This window comes from Cupressus sempervirens, chromosome 9 (assembly GCF_028749045.1).
Source record: "Cupressus sempervirens isolate cs-2001-9-10 chromosome 9, ASM2874904v1, whole genome shotgun sequence".
NCBI lineage: Eukaryota > Viridiplantae > Streptophyta > Pinopsida > Cupressales > Cupressaceae > Cupressus > Cupressus sempervirens.
Window position 1 is genome coordinate 315587736 of NC_143126.1, and position 20768 is coordinate 315608503.

The window sequence follows — 20768 nt, forward strand, 5'->3', positions numbered from 1 at the left end:
CTCTACCTCATTACTTTGTTAGGAGTCCCACCCATTGAAGAAGGATCCCATTACTGTTATCATTCAGTTCAACTATGGGACAAAGGGATAAGGTAAAGAACAACTCAACTATCCACAATTTAGAACCCAATTTCTAGTTGTTTTCATATCAATTATAGATAAGATATTTGATATAGTATTTTGTTTTTTCTTCTACAAACACCTAGTGAGCCACAGACTACATCAAAGACGCTAGATTTTGGTGATCCTACATAGTCATAGATATTGTTAGTGATGTACATATGTATTTGTGGTCATTATATAAAATTTGCATATATTTAACTTTTGTATTGTATATATTCAAGATTTATATTGTGTACATTTGACATTTCTATTGTACATATTCGACATGTGTTAGGTATTCAACTTTTGTATTGTATTGATGAGACATAACATTTTTTCTAGCTATATGATTAATATGGCACAATATATTTTTCTTTTTATATACATTAAACTTGGATTTCTATCTAACTTTTTCAATGTGTGCATACAAACTTTTATTTCATCTTACTTTCTTACAATTAATCAAACACATGAACATTCATTATTTTATACAAAAAATATAATATGTTTATCAAAATCATTATAACATGCAACCAAACTCATATTTCACTTTGTTTTTGTAATAAGACATGAAAATTAATAATATGTCATGATTTTTGTATTTGTGTCAATGACTGCAGCCTGATAATGCTTAGAGACCCTTAGGGACACTTCCATTTAGTGTGGTCAATACCATCAAAGGTATGTTGTGGTTGAAATGAGTTTGGTCCTAGCCTAAACTTGAATAACTGTAGCTAACAAAATAGACAATTTGATCCTAGGAAAAACAATTTGAAATTTACACAACCTTGCTCATTTGAATCGAGCAATTGTAACTTTTTGCATTAGGTGAGATAGGGATGCCAAATCCAAACAATGTTGAACCTCTAAAAATTGAGATAGTTTGTTGTATACCTAGACAACATGATCTTGTAGCACATGATAGTTTGTTAATACCTTGCACAAGTTCAAAGAAATGCCCTATCAAAGATCCCATATTATTGGTGCTTAGAGACCCTTAAGGATGCTCTGTTCAATGTGGTTGATAGCATCCTAGGGACATATTAGCTGAAACAAAGTTGATCCTAGCCTAAAATCAACCAATCAGAGCTAATGAATGAGATTATTCTATCCTAGGAGCAACAGTTTGAAACATACCCAACCTTGCTCACTTGAACTGAGCAACATCATAAATTTTGGCATTAGGCAAGATAGGGATTCCAAATCTAAATCAAGTTCAATCTCTAAAAATTGAGATGGTTTATTGTAGGCATAAACAACACAATCTTGTAGCACTTGATAGTTCATTAATACCTCACATGAGATCAGAGAAATGCCTAATCAAAGATTGCATCTTGATGGTGCTTAGAGATCCTTAGGGGTGCTTCCATGTAGTGTAGTTGATAGAATCGTAGGGAATTTATAGCTGAAATTAGGTTGGTTCTAGCCCAAACCAACCCAAATAGAGCTAATGGAGTAGATGATTTGATTTCAGAACCAATGGTTTGAAATATATACAACCTTACTCATTTGAACTAAGCAACATTGCAACTTTTTGTATTAGGTGAGATAGGGATACCAAATCTAAAAAATAGCCTAGTCTCTAAAAAATGAGATGGTTTTTTTAGGCCTTGATAACATGATCTTGTAGCACCTAACATTTTTCCAACACCTTACATGAGCTCAGAGAAATGTCCGATCAAATAGGGCAACCCGATGGTGCTTTAAGATCTTAGGGATGCTTCTATTTAGAATGGTTGATAGAATCCTAGTGATTTTTTGGCTAAAACAAGTTTGGTCCTAGCCTAAACCTAACCAACTAGAGCTAACAAAGAAGATGATTTGATTCTAGGACATATGGTTTGGAATATACACAACCTTGCTCATTTGAACTAAGAAAAATTGCAACTTTTGGCATTATTAGAGATAGGGATGCCAAATCCAAAAATAATTGAGTCTCTAAAAACTAAGATTATTTTTTGAAGGGATAGATAACATGATCTTGTAGCACCTAACAGTTCATCAATACCTCACATGAGCTTAGAGAAATGCTCAATCAAAGACTGTATCCTAATGGTTCTTAGAGACTCTTATTTGATGGTTGGGATTGTAAAAAAGGCCAAGGAGACTTTAAACCTACTAAATATATGGTTTTGACACCTAATTAGGTATTGTACAAAGTTGAGGACTTGGGGGTTAAGGATAAAGAGTATGATAGGGAGGTTGGATGAATCATTCACTAGTCCATGCTCTTGGTCTTCTTGCAAGACTCTTAGGGTGTCGCTTCTTCAACCCTTTGTCACCTATAAGACCTTAAATATCTTAGGGTTTCTTGTATTCTCTATCCAACCCAACTACCAATAAATATTACACTATCAAGCCAAAGCCTAATGCTTTCACACTCCATTCACTCTAGCCCTTACAACAACATAAAGGCTCTCAACATCCAAATCCTAAACCAGACCTTGTAGATTTATAAAGGTTTCATCAATAAATTAAAATAAACCAATTAGGTGAGTTATAAGTCCCATCAATTCCATCTTTCCACCCAATTTCTTCTTTTCTTCACAATTAAGCCTAAAAGGCCAATAGCCCCAATTAGGTCTCCTATAGTGAGAAATAAGTTTTTTCTCCTATTAATTCCGATGGAACCCTATAAATTATTTTTGGTTTCTTGGTTTGTATTTCATCCCCTTATATATTTTTTGGGTCTTGGGTTCATACCCTTCCATCCATTACCCTAACCTAACTTAGGTGAAAATAGGGCTTTTTAGGTTTCTCTGGTTGTTTCAGAAAAAAAGATTGTTTTGGGATTTTTATTTGATTGGTATGAACCTCTTCTCTTCAAGTAATTCTGGTAATAATTCCTTCTCCAATGTCCAATTTGGACTTTATCTTTTCTCCTCTACAAGACATGCTTGTTTCTAAATGGTCTTCCCTAGCTGGACTTGCCATAGCCTTGCCTAGGGTAAGCCCTTAAAAATATTTTCTCTACATTTAATAGACTTGGCTTCTATACATATTATATAAATGGAGTCTACTCACTATTCCCAAGAGCCCACACATATTCAATGGTGGGAAAGTTAGTTAGAGCTCCATCTTCAAGAACTACCTAGACAAAACCAATGATAGTGTGGAACAAAAGTAATTTGACAAAAGGTAATTAAAAAAATAAAAATAATTATCTACCAAGACATAATTCAAGAAAAAATAAGAACCAAAAGGTGGACAAGTGATAGTATGGATCTTTAACTCCTAACTACCTATTGTTATTCAAAACAAAGAGATTACTCACAAAATGCTTCTAGATGTTGATTGCAAAAATAAACTATCTGTATAATGGACTTCCAACCTAGCTCATAGGTTTTCTCATGCATTATATAGGGTTTTTGGATGGTTATTCAACCTTTAGGACTCTTCTTCAATTCTTCACAACTTTCTTTCTAAAATTTTCTCTAGCAACTTTTGAAAGTTGCCAAGTTGCACAATGCAACTTTTACTTTTTTATGCAACTTTTCACCAATTTGGTCAAATGACCTTCCTATCTTCTCAAACTTAACCAAAAACCTTACCTATGGTAAAAACCTCACCCTAACTCTTTGTAGACCCTATTGACCTCATGATGACATCATCATCATGTCTTGTGCTAATTAGAGGGCTTTACAATGTACTAGCCCCTAATTGCACCTAGTGAAAGGCCCTAAGAACCTATGAAAAAATTCTCCATTGCACTCTAACTATGGTCAACATGACCTTATATACAACACATCTAAAACTCCCTAAGGCTCAGACTTACACAAAAGAAACATGAAAACATAGATTGACTAGGCAATCCTTAGGTGCTCCTACACCCGAGTAGTTGCTTTGTAAAAGTGGCATATTTGAAGCTTGATATGTTGTAGAGAAGCCAAATGGGTATCCAAATCTATAATTTATTTTCTTGATATTTTAGGAAAGTTGGGATAAAAATAGTTTAAGAGCCAAATTTATAACCATAATAGTAAATTCAATGCACAAATTAATGACCATAATGTACAATATTTACATCTCTTATTGATTTTATATACAAATTTTGGCATCTAAATATGTACATTGACATCTCTTATCATATTTTTATACAAAATATGGCATATAAATATGCACATGTTACATCTCTTCTCTGTTTTATATAAAACTTTTGGCATCTACGTATGCACATCACTGTGAAGTTGCAATATTTCACATTATATATATACAAAATTTCAAAAGTATTCCACCATATATAGAATGATTTAGCTATATAGCACACAATCTATCAAGGGAACCTTCTAGATCAACTCTAACCCTTATTGTATCAAGTATTGCCTTGTGATCAAATTCACGTACTTTTCACAACTTCTTGTTAAGAGGCCTACATGATATGATATCAATTGAATCTTTCTTACAAAAATAAGGTTAGAGTAATGAAGAATATGTCTATATGTCTCAAAATCCTCAAATAACCATGTAGTAGAATTCTCAATAGGATACCTACATTAGATTGTAAAGACAAATTAAAGTCAAATTTGATACATTATACATGAAAAATTTACTTAAAGAGATCTTCATGGCAAGGGACAAAAATATACTACTTTCTAAGCCATGTGTCTATCACAATGAGGGATCCTATTGAGTACTCAATATGATCACCATAAATGATTGTAGCTATTAGTTTCCTTTTGGGCTCAATACACCGACATAGAAAGTAAATTTTTCCTTTGTCATTATTCTCATATGCAATAACTACATATACATGACCTACATTATATAGAAGGATAAGTTAAGGCCAAGATTGAAAGTAATCTATTATAACCAAGTATTAAATTAATAACTTAGTATCTAGTTCCACTAAGTTAGACACATGCCCAAAATATGTTGATGCTTCAATCTGGTTGTGTTGTAGTGATGTAGGAAGTTGATATAAATTAGTTAAATGCAAAATTCTAAAAGACCATTGGTCAACCCACTCTTTGGATTCACATTCATCCCATAAATGATGCATACCAAAAGAGTAAAAGTATGCAAGCTTTCTAGTATGAATAGCTACTAATGTTGCATTTAAACTTCAAAATTAATGCATCTCACTTGATCCTATAAGTGTACAAAAATCTTGCAAATTTCACATATCAACCAAAAATATCTAGAAACCATAGACTTACCTATATTACCTAATCTCATCATAAAATTGCACCATTGGACAATTGTTTCAATATTTTCTAATATTACGCCACCTTCATACTTTAATTCCTCTCTACTAAGGGCTCTTTGCACACATGCTCCAGCAGCAGATCATGTTGTCCCTTTCCATGTTCAACCTTATTGAAATTCAAAAAATATTGTACTCCACTTGTCACATGCATCCTACTCAACAAATAGAACATCCTTGCATTCTTGAATTGTGTTGTGCAATTGTCTAACCATATAATGTGTTGATTGTATCTTACATCTCTTTCCCTCAAATTGTCTTAGAAAAATCTAAAACATCCTTGCACAAACTATAATAAATGATTTTTATGATCAATGATATAGAAGTCATACTCTCTTGATACCTCTTTGTCCTCCTTTGTGCTATCATGTGCATAAAATATCCAATGTGTACAAAAATTGATACTTGTCATTATAACATTTCGGGTCAAATTACAACAATATTTGTGACAAAGGTGTAATTTATAGTCATTTTCATGTTTCTTTGAAATTTTCCCTAATGTTATAGCAATATCAATGTCAGAGTTGTAATTACGATGCCCTCTTGAGAATTAAAAAAAAAAGAAACACGACAATCATTTTCCATTTGTTTTGATTTTGGAAAGAGTTGCATGTGAAAGAGGTGGAGAGTTGGGAACATTGTCATGTCCATTGTGATCAATGCATTTTTTTGTTGTACCCTCATAATCTTTGCATTTGATTGCCATGCCCTTGCTCTACAATTTCATTGTCATTTTGTGCCCTTGCTCTATAATTTCATTGTCATGTTGTGCCATTGTGATCTACATGCTCTTGCTCTATGATTTTCTTCAATGGCAAGAAGAGGTACATATGTATATGTATTTTTCATTTCCTTTCAAAGATGTATGTCTTTATATTTCCTTCTAAACATGTTTCTCTTTATATATTCAAAGATATATTTTTCAAGGTGCTTATTACATATATGATCCAATTGCATACATATTCCATAATCCAAATAATTAAACAATAAAACTCACTCAACCCATGCTAAGTGACTTACCTTGAGATCCTACACAAAAATAATGTAGACCATAAAAAATGGGCCAAGTTTGCAAGAAATTTTAGAAAAACATATCATAGAAAATATTTTTAGAAAGAAATAAGCCATAACCAATTAAATGGGTCTAGTTGTTGATTAGTTGGGATGATATATGTGTATATTTAACTAGGTTATGGCTTTTGGAAGGGAATGAGCCTTGTGATTATGCATATCTTCTTGGTGTTCCCTTGTGATATCTATGTTTTTTTATCATGCCCTTGCTCTATGATTTTGATGTTGTGCCCTAGCTCTGCAATTTTGTTGCCATGTTGTGCCATTAGTCTATGATTTTTTTTTCATTTCCATGCCCTAGCTCTACAAATTTCTTTAAGGGTATGTAAATATTGGTTTCTTTTCATTCTAAATAGGTATCTCTTTATATCTCCTTTTGAACATGTATATTTATAGGTCTTTCTTAAGGTGTTTATTACATCTTATCTACACAACAAAAAAATTGATCCAACTACATACATATTCTAGAATCAAAATAATAATAAAATAAAACTCATTCAAATTGTGCTAAGTGACTTACCTCAAAATCTTCCACAAAAATAATGCATACTAGGAAAAATGGGTAGAGTTTGCAAGAAATTTTACAAAAACATTTTATAGCAAAATTTTTTAGAAAGAAACTAGCCGTAACTAGTTAAATGGATCTAGTTATTGATTAGCTAGGTTGATTACAAATTCCTATAGAATAGTCATCAGATTAGGTGCAATAAAATGAATCAATTATTTCTAGCTAGTAAGATAAAACATATTTTTCCAAGGTGATAAAATTGCATATGCAAGGAATTGAAGAATAAGTTCAGTGAAGAGTTGAGTATAAGGAGTTGAAGAAGCTAGTTTTACTTCTATGTAAATGCCACAATCACGAGGTGCATTCCTTTGCAGAAGCCTCTACCATAATGACATTGCCTCTAGACCATGCAAAGGATGTTGAAGTAGTTCCCAACCTTGAAACACTCTTATAAGAATTTGATGCTTGGGATCATCATAGTGAGATTGTGGCAATAATTGAAAAACTCTTATAAGCATTTGATATCATAGGGAGACCATGGCAATAATTGAAAAAATCTTATAAGAATTTGATATCATAGGGAGACTATCATAGTACCTACTGCAAAACTTTCCTTTGTTCTATCTAGTGGCCCCCATAATATCCTCTATGATGTCTAGCTATTGTTTTTTCCATGCAATCTCTTTCTAAAGTCACTCCTTGTTCTCTTTCTAAATTTTCTCCTTCTCCTTCACTCTCATTTCTTAAATTTTGATCATCAAACTTTTGAATATATTCCTCTACCTCATCGATACCTTTCATCTCAACACTTAATTTTTTAAGATTGGTCAACACCCTCACCTCTGGACCTTATTAAAAATTGTGATTACTTGGGGGGGGGGGGGGTGGGGTTGAATCAATAATCTACAAAATTTTATGACTAATTAGATATTATTTCTTACTTTAAGCCATACATAAAAAAGTAATAAAGTAATTTTGAATAGTAACAGAAAAAATACACATAGATAACTCATAACACCATATTTTGTTAACTAGAAAAAACTTGGCCAAGGGAAAACCCTGATGGGGATGATACCCACTAGATAATATACTAATATATAAGTTCCTTATTAGAGGATGGACCCTATTAAGAGTTAATGAAAAAATTTAGTATAAGGAATCCCTATTAGGAGATTCCAACCTTGTTAGAAGTTGTAGTACAATAGATGCAAGATGAGTCCACTACCCAAACATGCACTTCCAATTACAAGAAGAGCTCACTACCCAAAAAAGTAATTATAATTTTGGAATATAAAAACTTTCTTAGTTTAATCTTGGATCTTGAAATAGCTTTACAAACTTCACATATATTTCTTTCACATGAGTTCACATACAAATTCTCAATATCACAATTAGCACATATAATCACCACTTCTCATCAGAAGATATTCTTTGCATAAATACCATGCCTTTATGCAAGTTACTACTAGGTTGACTAATACCACAATATACTTTTCCAACTTAAAGTAAACATCTAGGATGTCAGTTGTAATTGGACAAGTAATTATTTTGTAAACAAAATAATTTGTCCTTCAATTATGTTGTCGTGTTTCATTGAAACATAAATATCTATATTCTGTATAGTATGTACTAACTTCCAAGGTTACACACATCATCATCAACATGCATACTATCTCCATCTAACTTCATTGGTCATAATATGCCATCAGCAACAAGTTATAAACAAAACAATACACTATTGTATACCAAATTCCATACTTAGACAATTTTTTGGTAAGCTAAGTACCTTTATTTCCAAGGTTTCTTGTAAGTATGTACATCATGTGTTTCCATAAATGAAAAAAATTACATATCCTCATTAGCCAATTTTTAACAATCTCCCCCTTTGGCATTGATGGCAACAAAATAGGAAAAATTAGCTAACTAACAAAAACGTTAACAAAAATACATTCACACTACATCTATTACAATTTGTCCATCTTTACATATGCTCCCCCTTACAATATACATTACAATATTTCTCAATGTACTTCTCCATTTAAATATACTTCTCCCTTTAACAATTTTCATGTGTACTTCTCCCCCTTTGACATCAATGAAAAAGGTCAAAATATCAAAATTTGTACAAAATTGTCCATCTGCTATTATAAATGTTGTCTTTCTACCTTAAGCTAGTAGAATCTTCATGCAATCATCAAAATTTTCCTTAATATTATCCATACCTTTTGTCCATGTCTCCTTGGCTGATTTAGTAGAGGCGAGAATTGCACATAAAGCATATTATGCAATCTCAACTGCATTTAGGTCTGATACAAAAAGTTAGAATAAGTGTCCTTGGCCTTGACACATTCCTCCAACTATTTCTCAAAAAAAGATACGTTTAGACCAATAGACTCTCTAAAATTTGATATTCTCTTCAAAATTTGTTCCTTCCAAAGTTCCAATTTCCTAATATCATTGAGAATATTGGCCACTTGTCCTTCAAAATCATCAACTTTACAAGATCGATGTTATAATTGGCTAGATAGAGCCTCTAGCTCACTCATCTTTCCTCCTATCTAACTCTCAGTGTCCTTAGTTAGTTTATAATATAGGGTAAACTTAATCTACAATATCTTACCATCTTGTTGAAATTTCCAAAGTTCCTTGATACAAGTATCGAGCTTTCCAAATCATTCTTAATATTTTGGACAATAGTGCTAAACAAGTTAGCATCATTTGAAATCTGTCTTTGCTTCTGCAACATTCAACAAATTAGCAAATTCTTCATCAAATGACTTTAGCATAGCCTATGCCCTTAGTTTTGGATCTGCCTCTCTATGCTGCACTACCAGAGTACTATGTAGTCTATTAGTAACCTCCATCAAGGTTTTTTATAGGCTCTTTGCTATTCTATTCTTCTAAATAAGCTTTGGTAAGGATGAGATAAAATCATTTTGATCATCATTGTCAATTGCTAAGTTGGCAAGTGAAACTGGAGTAGATGAACTAGAAGGTTTAGTGTCATGCTCTCTTTGCTTCTTGGCTGCCTCTTTTATTCTTCTCTATTTTCTTTTACTTTTCTTTCATTTTCTCTCTTCTCTTCCTCTATTTTCTTTATTATTTCTTCTTCTGCTATTCTTTTATTTTCCTCCTCTTCCTTTTTTTTCTTCTCATCCTCAAGCAATTTTTGCTTGGCCTCTTCTAATTTCTTCTTTTCTTCTTCAAGTAACCTCTTTTCCTCTTTAATTTGTCTTAGTTTTTCTTCAATATCCTAGATATTAGGTTCATTCTATTCAAAACCTACAAATGGATTAGTATCATAAATGTTAATAGTAACATTGGTCTAATCTATCTACATAGTGTCACCTCTCAATGACACTTTTGAGGTTCTAGGTGCTAGGAGATGTTGCCTTAGATTTTATCCATATCTACCTTATTGTTTCTTCAGTCTCACTTCTTAATCTATCTTTCTCACCCACCATAAAAAAAAATGGTCTCACTTTATTTCTCAAATAAGGTGCAAGATTGTTCAATAATATCTTTATCTCTTCTTTTTCATCAGTCTTACAAATAATTCTTAGCATAAACTTCCAAAGTTCTAAATCTTCTTCTCTTACAAGTGCGTTCTTCTCATAAGCCTATCATAGACTTCCTAGTTTACTATGCCCTCAATCTCTTTCAATTTCATATTATTTTCTATAATATATCTCATAGTAGAGATATCAATCCGATCTTTTTCAAAAAATATATACAAGTCATAACATTTGTTCATCTAAACAAAGTTACCTTCAATAGAAATAGCTGAATTAATCTTCTCTATCTTTAGCTTCCAAGGTTGTTGAGCTTTTCTTGCTGATTTCTTTAATGTTTTCACCTTCTCTACTTGCTTGACTTCTTATTCAACTTCTTTATGTTTATTAGAAGATTGACTAGATTCTATTTTATCATCAAATTTGTCTTTTTCTTTTGGATATGATCTAATATCAGGTTTCTTTACAGACATATTAAATAGATAACCAAGACCTGTCTTATCATAAGTAGGTCTTTGTATTAACATTGAATCATCAAGCTTTTCTCTGCTAAAATAAAGCTTCTCAAGCTACTACTTGGACTGAGTTAATTCAAATTTCAACAATAGTATTGTACTTATGAAGTTCTTCATGATATTCTTTCAATGTTTCAAATTTAGATGTCTTCTTTGCTAGACTTTCTCTTAGATCTGCATTTTTTAGTCTTTAAATCAAATTCAACTTTTCTAGGATCATTTCTCAAAGTCAACTTCAAATTCATAATCTTCAATTCATGCTTCAAGATCTTGTACTCTGTCTTCAGCTTCAAATAGTCATCATCACTAGTTTTTAATTCAGTAGATTTAGGCTTGGATTTGAGATGTTCATTCTTTTCCTTTAATTGTCAAATGTATACTTTGGGGTCTTCATATCTTTCCTTTAGCTTATCTCTTTCTTCAATAAGGAGATCAATTTGGTCAAGTGCTTCTTCAAGGTTCTTCATCAATTGCTCCATATTCATAGGGATTTTACTCAATCTATTAAGCCTCTTCAAAGTAACTATGCTCTAATACCAAATGTTATAAATATGGATTACTAAGAGGGGGGATGAATTAGTAATCTACAAACTTTAGTCACCAACTAGATATTATTTCTTACTTTAAACCATACATAAAAAAGTAATAAATTAATGCTAAACAATAAAAATAACAATGAACAAAGATAATTCATAACACCATATTTTATTAATTAGGGAAACCCTAGCCAAGGGAAAACCTCGGTAGGGATGATACCCACTAGATAATATAATGATATATAAGTTCCTTGTTAGAGGATGAACCCTATAAGGAGTTGTAGTATAGTAGATGCAAGATGAGCCCACTGCCCAAACATGCACTTCCAATTACAAGAAGAGCTCACTACCCAAACAAGTAATCAGACTTATAGAATATAGAAACTTTCTCAATTTGATCTTGGCTCTCAAAATAGCTTCACAAACTTTTCATGTATAACTTTCAAAAAATTTCACATACAATTGCTCAATTTCATAATTAGCACATATAATCACCACTTCTCATCACAAGATGTCCTTTGCATAAATACCATGTCTTTACACAAATTGCTGCTAGGTTGGCTAAGACCACAATATACTTATCCAACTTAGAGTATACATCTAGGATGTTAACCCTAATTGGACAAGTAATTATTTTGTAAACAAAATAATTCTTCCTTCAATTTCATTGTCTTGTTTCATTAAAAAACAAATATCTCTATTCCATACAACCCATACTAACTTCTAAGGTTATACACATCATCATCAACATGTATACTATCTCCATCTAACTTTGTTGGTCATAATATTACATCAACAATAAATTATAAAAAAAATGATATGCTATTGTATACCAAATTTCATACTTAGACAATTTTCTAATTACCAAAAGCTAAGTATCTTTATTTTTAAGGTTTCTTGTAAGCATGTACATCATGTGTTGCCATAAATGACAACCATTACATATCCTCATTAGCCAATTTTCAATAGACCTCTCATGTCAAGAACTTTTTGTACTGTTTCAACACCATGTTCTTTATTCTGAGCTAATAGTTCTTCAGATGCATTTTCTTGCAAAACATTAATTTTGTTGAACAATTGTAAACTCTTAGAAAGTGCATTTTTGTTTTCATGTATGTATGTGTAATGCCTACCCCTACTTGACTTTTTTGATTTGTTCTGACTAGATTCTTTTAGGCCTATTCTATTATTATATTTTATGATCAGTGGTACTAGATTATCAAAATTGATTAGTTGTATTTCATATTCAGTTGATATGTGTGTGTGTGTGTGTGTGTGTGTTCTTTATGTTTGATGTTTCTAATGTGGTTGAGGAAGAAAGTCATAATCACTTGCTAATTAGGATCTACACAATGAACCACTTCTTTCCATTGCTTGTTTAGTTTAGAATATTATGTTTGTACATGCATGGGTTTTATGCAAATTGTAGGTATCAAGTATCGACCTCCCTAAATTTTTAGGATGAGCATACCCTATCGTAGTATTTCAATGCTATAAGTGAGGAGATAACTCTTGAGTCCAAATCCTAAACCCTAAGCCAGTTGTCCTAGAAAATAGGGCAAGTATGTGAGTTAGTTTCACCTTTTCAAATTCGTCAAATGACATGAATTCATGACTTTGATCCTGGAATTTGATTTTTGTCAATGTCTTCAGTTGAGTTGTCATTTTTGGTTTTGTGGGTATGTGATGACTTTTTGTTATAATTAAATCAAATTAAAAGACAATTTAATTATTTAATCTTATCAAATTTTTATAAAGAAATTCAATATTTAATCATATTTAATTAATTGAAAATTTAATTAAAGTAAAAGAATTAAATATAAAGATTTTATTAAAGTTCTATTTTTATATATTTATATATATCTAATTTAATAATTATTATTTAAGAGTTTTATTTTAATAATAAACTATAAATAATATTATTAATTAAATCAATAAATATATTATTAAAATGTCTCGTAATTAACTTGAGAGAGAAAACAATAAATTTATTTTTATTAAATTGCATTAAACATATGAAAAAAAATTTAAAGATAAAGTTATAGTTCTAATTGTAGCATAGTTATATTTATTTAATTTAATGATAATTATTTAGGAGTTTTATTTTAAATAATGAACACTAAATAATGTTATTAATTAAGTAAATAAATATATTACTAAAAATATCTATGAATTTAATTAAATAAAAGAATAAAATTTAAAGATAAAGTTATGGTTCTAATTTTGGCATATTTATAATTTAATTTAATGATAATTTATTTAGGAGTTTTATTAATAAATTCTAAATGATATTATTAGTTAAATTAATAAATATGATATTAAAAATATCCCATGATTAATTAAAGTGAGAAAGAAAATTAATTCAATAAAGATATTTTAATTTAAATTGCTTAAAGTTGTTGCATAAAAATTATCTATAGAAAATTTAATATTTAATTATATTAAATTTATTGAAAAATTAATTAAATAAAAGAATTAAATTTAGAAGATAAAATTAAAGTTCTAATTTTAGCATATATATATAGTTTAACAATTATTATTTAAGAGTTTTATTTATAATAATAAACTCTAATAATATTATTAGTTGAGTAATAAATATTATTTGATTGACAAAAATAAAATAAAAATATTATTTGAATAAAAAGAAAATATTAAAATATGTGAATATTTGATTAACTAAACATTAATTAAATTTATGCTTTAAATAAAAAGTCTAAATTTAGAAGTCTAAATTTTGAAAATTGGTTAAAGAAAGATTATAATATGATGTTATTTAATTAATTAGAAATTAATTAAATATGTATTTTATTTTAAAATATTTATTTTAAAAGTATAATTTAAGAAGTTGAATAAAAATAAAATTTAAATATTAAAAGATTAAATATTTAATATTATTTTATTATGATTATTTAATTAATAGTTATTAAATTAGAGTTGCATTTAAATAATGGGCTTTAATTATTCTTATTAATTTAAATAATAAACTATGCTTTAAATATGATTAAATATTTCTAAGGTTTCTTGTAAGCATGTACATCATGTGTTGCCATAAATGACAACCATTACATATCCTCATTAGCCAACTCTCAATAGACCTCTCATCTCAAGCACTTTTTGTACTATTTCAACACCAGGTTCTTTATTCTAAGCTAACAGTTCTTCAGATGCATTTTCTTGTAAAACATTAATTTTGTTGAACAATTGTAAACTCTTAGAAAGTACATTTTTTTTTTCATGTATGTATGTGTAATGCCTACCCCTACTTGACTTTTTTGATTTGTTTTGACTAAATTCTTTTAGGCCTATTCTATTATTATGTTTTATGATTAGTGGTTCTAGATTATCAAAATTGATTAGTTGTGTTTCATATTTAGTTTATATATATATATATATATATATATATATATATATATATATATATATATATATATATATATATATATATATATGTTGAGGTACTTTGTGTTAGTTATTTTAGTTATGGAATGATGTTAGTTAGAGGAATGATTTTTATGTGGTTTCTATAGATACTTACCCCATACTTGCATGTGTGTGTGTTCTTTATGTTTGATGTTTCTAATGTGGTTGAGGAAGGAAGTCATAATCACTTGCTAATCAAGATATACACAATGAACCACTTCCTACCATTGCTTGTTTAGTTTAGACTATTATGTTTGTACATGTATGGATTTTATGCAGATTGCAGGTACCAGGTACTGACTTCCCTAAATTTCTAAGATGAGCATACCCTATCGTAGTATTTCAATGCTATAAGTGGGGAGATAACTCTTGAGTCCAAATCCTAAACCCTAAGCCAATTGTCTTAGAAAATAGGGCAAGTATCTAAGTTAGTTTCACCTTTCCAAATTCATCAAATGAAATGAATTTGTGACTATGATCCTCGAATTTGATTTTTGTCAATGTCTTCAGTTATGTTGTCATTTTTGGTTTTGTGGGTATGTGATGATTTTCTGTTATAATTAAATCAAATTAAAAGACAATTTAATGATTTAATCTTATCAAAATTTTATAAAGAAATTCAATATTTAATCATATTTAATTAATGTAAAAGAATTAAATATAAAGATTTTATTAAAGTTCTATTTATATTTATTTATATTTATTTATATTTATCTAATTTAATTATTATTATTTAAGAGTTTTATTTTAATAATAAACTGTAAATAATAATATTATTTAAATTAATAAATATATTATTAAAATGTCTCATAATTAACTTGAGAGAGAAAAAAATAAATTTATTTTTATTAAATTGCATTAAGCATATGAAAATTTTTTAAAGATAAAGTTATAGTTCTAATTGTATCATAGTTATATTTATTTAATTTAATGATAATTATTTAGGAGTTTTATTTTAAATAATGAACACTAAATAATGTTATTAATTAAGTAAATAAATATATTATTAAAAATATCTATGAATTTAATTAAATAAAAGAATAAAATTTAAAGATAAAGTTATAGTTCTAATTTTGGCATATTTATAATTAAATTTAATGATAATTTATTTAGGAGTTTTATTAATAAATTCTAAATGATATTATTAGTTAAATTAATAAATATGATATTAAAAATATCTCATGATTAATTAAAGTGAGAAAGAATTTTTTTTTTTTGAAAAAAGAGGGGTCAAAATTTATTCAATCAAAGATCAAGAACAAAGCAAAAGACCAAGGCCCAATGGAACACTACAAACTCCTATCCTCCAGAAGCATTTGATCAATAATCTCACAGTACTCAACGGGTAACTCATCCCTACCATTAATATTCCACTCACCCACATTCTCTGAAGCCCACTTAGCCAGAAAATCGGCCACTCTATTCCACTCACAAGGAATATGACGGAAGGAGACAGAGTCCACCGACCTAGAAAAACAAAGAATTTGTCTGGCTAAAGAAGCAAGTTGCCAACTAACATTATCCTACTTCTAGTTGTTCAACATATCCACAACAATCTGTGAGTCAGACTCACATATGAAATTCTGCCACCCTAAAGAGCAACCTCGCTCAATAGCAACCTTAATGGCTAGGGCCTCCATCAGGTTATTAGAATGCATACCCTTGTAAATAGAGAGGAGAAAAATTGCACCTCTAATATCGCTTCTACCAATAGCCCCAATACGGTCAATCCCAGGATTCCCCTGAGAAGACCCATCCGTATTGATCTTCAAGAACCCAGTTGAGGGAGGGGACCACCTCCCATCTCTACACACCAATTGCTTCCCATGTCTCAGTCTATTTCTGGGACTGCCACCCCACCTGCTATCCTTCAAGTTCAAATTCTTCACAATAACTTGATCTCCAAGATCAATATTAACCAACATATCACACTTTGCATATATATCATCTCCTAAATCCTATTAAGAATCAACTTCCACAATTGACGGCTGCTAGATTTGGCATCACAAAAAATTCTGCAATTCTTTTCTAGCCAAAGATTCCAAAGAATGAAGACTGGACCAACCAACCAAGCCACTTGTAAGAAAGAAGTCTTCGCAGGAGGTCTGCCCAAGCTTTCACAGAATTTGATAAGAGAGTTAGCATGAAAGCAACCATGACCCCAAGCCTCCCACCATCTATGCCATATCTCTCTTGAGAAGGAGAAAAGGAAAAAAAAGTGTGAGACACACTCCTCATTATGCCTGCAAATAAAGAAAATCAAGGGGCCCTGAAAATCTCATTTGCAAAGATTCTCCCAAGTAAGGCATTTCTTCTGAGCCAACACCCATAAGAAAAAGTTACACTTGGGCCACGAAAAGCTACTCCAAACTTTCTTCCACCAGTGCACTTCAGCTTGCCCATCAAGGTTCTTGTCAAGAATAGCATAGCCTTGAGCCACTATAAATTTGCCTTTTGGACTTGGACTCCAAGCTAAGTTGTCCCTCCCATTGAGAGAGCTACACAACCTACCCTCCAGAACTCGAGAGAGGAGAGCCCGATCCTCAATAGATCCACCCATCGGCCACTCCCAAGGATCCTTCTAGCAAGTTATCTCAACCTAACCCAGGTGCTTAACCATCTTAAAATGCTCCACCTTAATCCACCTAGCATTAGAAAAGGTTTGGGAGAGGGGGATACACTGGGGAAAGCTAGAGAGAATAGGAGGATGGCCATCCCATGAGTCCTGCCAAAAAAAAGTTTCCAAGCCTCTGTTACAAATCCAAAAGAGTCCCTCCTTAACAATTTGTGCTCCCCTCTTGAGAGTATTCCAAACATAGGAGCCTTTACCCACCAAAGGAATCCATGGCACCTCAGAGAAATCCGCACTAGGAAGGTACTTGTGAGTGATAATCTTGGCCCACTCTTGGTCTTGATTGTTACACCAATGCCAGTATAATTTGGCAGCCAATGCAGTGACAACAAGATCCATCGAATGAAGCCCGAGGCCACTTGCATGCTTTGGCCTACACACAGTCTCCCACTTGAGTAAAATCCACTTCAAGGACAGAATATTACCAGACCAAAGGAATTGCCAAGATAAAGCATCAAACTCTCTCACAAAACTAGAAGGGGGGATCAGGACACCACACCTGTAAATGGGAAGAGACTGCACCACAGTCTTAAGCAGAACCAATCTCCCAGCAGAAGAAAGCCATCTATAAGTCCAATGACTAACCTTACTTATGAATTTATCCAAAATCCCTTGCCAATAATCTCTCCGCTGAGCACCCAAGGACAGAGGGACCCCAAGATACATCAGTGGGAGTGAACCAATCTGGAACCTAATAATTCTAGCAATCTTGTTCTAAATAAGCCTTAGAGTGTTGAAGAAAAAGATAGAAGACTTATCATCATTAATTTTCTGACCTGAGGCTTTCAAATAGATATCCAGGGCTTTCTCGATATTAACTACCTCGTTGATACTAGCCCTACCCAGAAGTCTAGTGTCATTCACAAATTGAAGATGAGAATATGAATGAAGGTTATTGCTCCAAGTCCACCCTTGGATAAACCCCTACTGAACCTGAGCTTTTAAAAATCTGCCAAGCCCTTCTGCCATGATAATGAATAAATAGGGAGATAAAGGGTCACCTTGCCTAAGTCCTAAAGAGGCACCAAATAGCTCTAAAGATTCTCCATTACTGAGAATAGAGAAGGAGGAGGAGGTCAAGTAGCTAAGAACCCATTCAACCCATTCCACCACAAACCCAAAATTCAAAAGAATTTGTTGTAAGAACTCCCAACTCACTTGATCATAAGCCTTGGCCATGTCAATTTTTATAAACATAGCTTTCTCCTTAGAGTTGGCCATAGAATGGATAGCCTCCGTTGCTATCACAACTCCATCCAAAATTTGTCTTCCATCCACAAAGCCACCCTATTTCGTAGAGATTAAAGGACCAAGGAATGGTTTGAGCCTCTCAAAAATCAGCTTGGTGATGATCTTATAGACCACATTATACAAAGCTATGGGCCTGAATTAATCCAACCTATCAGCACCTTCCTTCTTAGGTATAAGGGCCAAGAAGGTCGAGTTCAAAGACTTCAACATCTATTTATTCATGTGTCATTCCTGGACCACATCTAGAAGATCATACTTTATTACCTCCCAAAATTCTTGGAAAATTTCAATTGGAAACCCATCTAGACTAGGGGCTTTACCCTTCTTCATATTGAACACAATTTTCTCTAGTTTTGAAAGTGAGATAGGAGATAATAGGGCTTCATTCATGTCTACAGAGACAAGATGAGGTATGCAATCCAAAATGTCATGCTCCTCATGCCCACCTCTAGGCTCCTCCCTAGAAAAGAGAATAGAGAAGTACTTGACTGCTTCCCTAGAGATTGCTTCACAAGAATAGATCTGAGTTCCATCTGATAATACAAGAGAGGAAAGAGAATTCCCTTGCCATCGTGCCTTAACAGAGTTGTGGAAGAAAGCAATGTTCCTATCCCCCTCTTGAAGCCAATCAATACGAGATTTCTACTTCCAAAAAATTTCCTCCTGAAGCTCACATTCTTCCAGCTCTTTAACGGCTAGAGTCTTAGCTTCTCTCATCTTAGAGCTCAACCCATGGTCCCGAATTTGTTGGGTAATACTATCGAGCTTGGTTTAAGCCACAATCTTCTGAACCTGTAGATAGCTGAAACACTATTTATTCCAACTCTTAAGCCTGTACTTCACATGTTGGAGCCTCTTACTAAAAGTATACATCATTGTACCATGATCAAGCATCCCCTCATACCACCAGTCAACCATTAGATCAGGTAAAGATGAGTCTTGTAACCACATCAACGAGAATTTGAAAGAGGGATTCTTGGTAATCCTATATGAAATGATGGAAAGCTTAATAGGCCAGTGGTCTGATCCCCTCCAATCAAGAATTTTAGAACTGGTAACCCACCTGTTGTCCATCCAATAGCAAGAGACCAGAAATCTATCAAGCCTTTCTGAGATAGCCTCACCAACACATCTCCGATTATTCCATGTAAAGACTCCATTATTTGGCTTCAAATCAATGAGAAATAATAATCCAATCATATCTTTGATTAGATTAGAAGATTGATCCAGCTTTGCTAGCCCACCCCTTTTCTCCTCCAAGCAAATAACAGCATTGAAGTCTCCTGCCATAATCCATGGAAGAAGAGGTTCCAAAGACTGAATAAATCTAATATGGGCCCATAACTAAAATTTACCTACAAAGTCTGTAGGAGCATAAATATTGGATAAGAAGCACCTTTCACCATTCCCAAAGCTAGTGGCTATCAAAGAAATGGATGACCGACTGGAGGACCACCATAAAGGGGAGACTTTCCTAGGATCCCAGAAGTAAGCCACCCCTCCAAAAATTTTCAAGACCCCCACCCCCTGCCAAGATCCATGGGGCCAAATATACGTAGTAGACTTAGCCAAACCATCCAAAGAAATCTTAGTTTCCTGAATAACCATATCAGGAGATTGAGATTCAATTAATCTACGAACACCTTTTTTTTGGGGATGTTGTTCAACCCCCTTACATTCTATAATAGCACAATCATTTATGAGGCTAAGAGAAATGAGAATCAATGGGACGTACCAACCTAGACTCCACCAAATTTTCACCCATTATCTTCACTTTCTCCTGATCACTCTTCCTACCACTTTTTATTGGTTTATCTAAAGGCCCCTTTTTGAAGGACTTCTGTTGAATGCCTAAAGCGAGAGAAGCCTTATTACTTTTAACAGAATCATATGCCCCTTTAGGCTTGTGGGATTCATTGGACACCCCTGTTGGTCCCTATGAGCCCTGTGCTCCACTAAGATCCCCCATATTCTGAACAAGAGGAGGTTCATCATTATCCCACTACTTGCCCTGTAGG